The sequence below is a fragment of the Heterodontus francisci genome, chromosome 1, assembly GCF_036365525.1.
Source record: "Heterodontus francisci isolate sHetFra1 chromosome 1, sHetFra1.hap1, whole genome shotgun sequence".
In the NCBI taxonomy this organism is placed as follows: domain Eukaryota; kingdom Metazoa; phylum Chordata; class Chondrichthyes; order Heterodontiformes; family Heterodontidae; genus Heterodontus; species Heterodontus francisci.
The window spans coordinates 144,765,507-144,770,543 of record NC_090371.1 but is presented as its reverse complement, the minus strand read 5'-3'; the positions used below and the strand labels follow the sequence as shown (position 1 = coordinate 144,770,543).

Here is a 5,037-nt window from a genome sequence, read left to right as displayed (position 1 = left end):
TTACTTGCTGTACCTGCAGACCAACCTTCTGCGATTCATGCACAAGGACACCCAGGGCCCTCTGCATAGCAGCATGCTGCAACTTTTTACCATTCAAGTAATAATCCTTTTTACTGTTACTCCTACCGAAATGAATGACTTCACATTTATTAACATTGTATTCCATCTGCCAGACATTTGCCCACTCACTCAATGTATCTATGTTCCTCAGCAAAGTTTCACAGTTCCCCACCACATCCTCGCCATTCTCCTACCATCTACCTACACTAGGGGCAATTTACAATGGCAAATTTACCTAACAACCTGCAAGTCTTTGGTTGTGGGAGGAAACCAGAGCACCCAGCAGAAACCCACACAGTCACAGGGAGAACTTGCAAACTCCACACAGGCAGTACCCAGAATTGAACCCGGATCGCTGGAGCTGTGATGCTAACCACTGTGCCACCCCAAAACTGCTTGGAGATGCTGGGGATTGAACTCAGGACCTCATACCTGCAAAGCATACGCTCTACCACTGAGCTACATCCCCAGTCATAATTTTATTGCTCAGATCTTGAGCATCATCTAGGCAGACAGCGTCTAGAGGGGCGATCATAAACCAAGGGAAAGGAAATCAGACAGGCCCTGTTACTGGCATATGATCCTCCCCACTAGATTTTCCTTTCTCCTCTCCACCCAGATGGCTGTTAATGCCGAGGTGGTAAATACGGGTTTGCCAGCATAAAATTGGTCTTCATTTCTTGCTGGTAATAATCCTCTGGCATCACTTGTACTGGCAGCACATCCACCAAAATGGGTAGGTGTATTTGGGAAAGTCAATAACTACATACATGACAGTCATTGCCACTTTCATAACGCTAGACATCAGTAAAGACAGCATTATATAAGCATTAAGTGTTGCTACAGTGTATGGGATAAATTTTTAAATTTTAAATTCTCCTCCCCATCCCCATGAGGGGAATTAGCACTCTTGCAGATGATCTCTTTGAAATCTCTTTTATAGAGGCCCCTCACAGTATGATTTTCTCGAGGCCTCAGGCGCTTTTAAGCTCTTGCAGACATTCAAGTTCTGTGGTAGCAAAGATTTTCTGGCCATTCTCCCGTGATGAGATTCCTGCCAAAAAAAACAGTAAAATTAGATTGATCCTGACAAATTTTGCCAGGTCAGCAGTGCATCTCCTACCAGGAGTATGTTTTTGTCAAATGGGTTCAAATTTGTAACATGATGGTTAAGCCTGCGTAAATAACTTTGCACAAAAATCAACGAGACAAAATTCTACTGGAAAATGGTGAACTGAAACAGCAACGTTATTCAATAATTTTAATCCATTACAGTTTAGTTCTCATTTATAAATGCAAAAAGATGTAGACTGCTAATCTTGTGTTTCCTGCTTCTATTTTTGCTTATAAATATTTATTCCTGAGTTGAAATTATTTTCAATACACCAGGTGATAACATATTTAAACATTTTCCTTCTACATAAAAACATTAAATAAATAATACTGTTAATTAAGGCAAATAGGGATAGAAGCAAAATACCAGTCAACACGTTTTAAAGATGTGCTGGCACAAAGATATTATTAATCCATACAGATTTATTGTAAAAGGAGTACAACATTTTGTTTTACATTTTCATACAAATAACATTTGCAATTCTGTATGGGAGAAAAACTGGGCGCAGTAGTGCCTAGTTGTTGCATTCTACTAGTGCTCTTAGGGTTTCAAAATGGCGTCCACAGCATGCCTGCACACTTCTGACGCGAAGCAAACCAGACTCTATCGTGATAAAGGGGTTAGCCGCACACACTTAGGGCTGAATTTTACGAGCATGCCACCGATCACGGTGGCGTGCTTGAAGATGGCAGTCCGCCACGCGGATCGCCCATTGCTGAGCCCCCACGATATTGAGCGCAGCGGCTCATTAGCATGGAGGGGCGGAGTGCTGCCCCTGATGACGTAAAGGGGGAGGGCGCTTCGTCCTTGGCGCCGGTGCCATTTTTAAAGGGCTTCAAGCCCTTCAGCTAATTTAAATTTTTAGAGATGCCGCTGGATGAAAATTGGAAATAAAATCTTATTTAAGCTTTGAATCCCCTCTTCCCCCACCCCCCACTGAGTTCTCAATAAAAAAATGACCTATCCCCCAAGAAAGCCACTTTTTAATATGCCGAACTTTCACTCCCCAACTACAGCACCTTTGACCCTCAACCCCTTCCCGTCATCCCCCCAACCAATCGGAGCAGTTTTCCCCATGCCCCCCTCCCGCTCTGCAAATTTCACTCCTCCCCCGCCCACACAGTGTCATGCTTCGGATCTCTAATTGGAGGTCCACAGGCGCGGGAGCTCCGGTCAGCGGCAAGAATATCAGCGTGGGATGGCCGTCGCTACCAGGTAAGTGTTTATTCATTAATTGTAATACGATTAGCATATTTAACTGAAGGCTCCACCACCGAGTGGCAGGGGGCTGCACCAAAGCCTCGCTGCCGCCGGTAAAATGCTGCCTGGCCTCGCCAGCATTGGGGGTGGTAGCGGGCCTCTCCCGGAAGAATTTTCCGGGCCCCCCCCACTACGACCCCTGATGTCGGAGGGCTGGTAGAATTCAGTCCTTAATGTCCTCCAGAAGTATGCAGATAATGATGTCAATTTGACTGCAATGCTGACCTGACACCAGCACTGCCATTTTGGAGTTCCACACTCCAGCCAAAGTTCTTTCTTAATCTTGCACAGCTGAACATGCATTAAGCAGCAGGAAGGATCATGGGAAATAGGAGCAGGAGTAAGTCACTTGGCCCATCTAGCCTACTCCACCATTCAAACAGATCATGGCTGATCATCTACCTCTATGCCATTTTTCCCACTGTCCCCATATGTCTTGATGTCGTTAATATTCAGAAATCTATCAATTTCTGTCTTGAACATGTTTAATGATTGAGCTTCCACAGCCCTCTGGGGTAGAGAATTCCACAGATTCACTCTGGCCTGTCCTTTATTCTGAGACTGTGTCCCCTGGTTCAAGACTCACCAGCTAGGGGAAACATCTTATCCACATCTACCTTGTCACGCCCTGTAAAAATTTTGTAAGTTTCAATGAGATCACCTCTCATTCTTCAAAATTCTAGAAAATACTGGCCCAGTTTCTGCAATCTCTCCTCATAAGACAATCCCACCACCCCAGGGATTAGTCTGATGAATATCCGTTGCACTCCCCCCATGGCAAGTATATCCTTCCTTAGATAAGGAGACCAAATCTGTGCTCAATACTCCAGGTGTGCTCTCGCTAAGGCATTATACAACTGAAGCAATCCATCTTTACTTTTTTACTCAAATCCCCTTGCAATGAAGGCCAATATACCATTTGCCTTCTTAATTGCTTGTTGCACCTGAATACTAGTTTTTAATGACTCATGAACAAGGACAGGTCTCTTTGGACATCAACACTTTCCAACCTCTCACCATTTAAGAAATACTCTGCCTTTCTGGTTTTTTTTACCAAAGTGGTTCACTTCACAATTATTCACATTATATTCCATGTGCCTCGTTCTTGTCCATTCACTTAGCCTGTCCAAATTCACTTCTTGCCTCCTTGCATCCTACTCACAACTTACATTCCCGCTTAGTTTTGTGTCATTCACAAATCTGGAAAGATTACAATTTGTCCCCATATCCAAATCACGTATATCGATTGTAAACAGTTATTGCCCAAGCACTGATCCTTGCAGTACCTCGCTAATAACAGCCTGCCATACTGAGAATGACCCATTTATTCCTACTCCCTGCTTTCTATCTGTTAATCAATTCTCAATCCATTGCAGTATATTACCCCCAATCCCATGTGCTCTAATTTTGTTTACTAACCTCCTGTGTAGGACCTTATCAAAATCCTTTTGAAAATCCAAATATACCACATCCACTGGTTCTCCTATATCTATGCTACAAGTAACAGCCTCAAAAAACCCCAACAGGTTTTTCAAACATGATTTTTCTTTCACAAATCCATGTTGACTCTGCTCAATCATATAATTATTTTCCAAGTGTCCAGTTCTCTCATCCTTTATAATAGATTATAACATTTTCCCTATGACTAACGTCAAACTAACAGGTCTGTCGTTCTCCGCTTACTCTCTCGCTCCCTTCTTAAAAAGTGGGGTTACATTTGCTACTTTCCAGTCTGCAGGAACCCTTGCAGAATCTATAGAATTTTAAAAGATAATGACCAATGCATCCACCATCTCTATAGCCACCTCCTTCAATACTCTGGGATGTCGTTGATCAGGACCCCAGCCCCGTTTGTGCTATTTAACCTTCTTACAGGTTAATTGCTGTTTTTAGCTTCTGGCTGGTGCTACAATTCTACATGTTTTTTGTGCTTTCCATAGTTGTTTCAAGCTTCAGAAGCCTACAGGAAGTGATGTGGCAGATGCTGAAGTACTTTTGCTGACTTCAAGGCTTCGCCACAAACAGTTGTTGCCAGACATGCGTTCCTCTTGGAATTGAGCATGACTTGGAGAATGAGCAGAGGTCATGCAGATCAGAATAAACTGCTAGAAGAGGGAGGACGAGGAGGGGAGAAGAGATATTAATGGACCTATACAAGACCTTTTCCTGCTATCTGGTTTCAGAGGGGAATATACTGACTGCAGCAGAAGTGATTAGTTTTCCCTAATATTGCTTCTTTTCAGCAGTCATGCAAAATGTTTTTCCTCCTAATAGATAGTGCATTATCTCCTGAGTAAAATAAAATATCTGGACTGAGAAGCAGGTAGAATCATACAATGTTTAGAGCGTAGAAGGAGGCCATTCCCATTCGGCTTGTCTTGTCCATGCTGGCTGTCTGCAAGAGCAACTCAGCTAGTCCCACTCCCTTTCCTTTTCCCAATAGCCTTGCAAATTTTTCTCTTCCAATAATTATCCAATTCTTTTTAGCAGGCCTCATTTGAATTGCCTCCACCACACTCTTAGGCAGTGGATTCCCGATCCTAGCCACTCACTGTACATAAAAGATTTTCCTCCTGTTACCTTTGAACTTCTGCCATTCACCT

At 43.2% G+C, this 5,037-nt stretch overlaps 1 non-coding gene across 1 annotated transcript; it reads right to left on the bottom strand.

Moving 5' to 3' along the window:
- Positions 1-457: 457 nt before the first annotated feature.
- On the bottom strand, positions 458-529 carry trnaa-ugc (transfer RNA alanine (anticodon UGC)). Its single transcript has one exon. It is a non-coding gene; the product is annotated as a tRNA-Ala (tRNA).
- Positions 530-5,037: the final 4,508 nt, after the last annotated feature.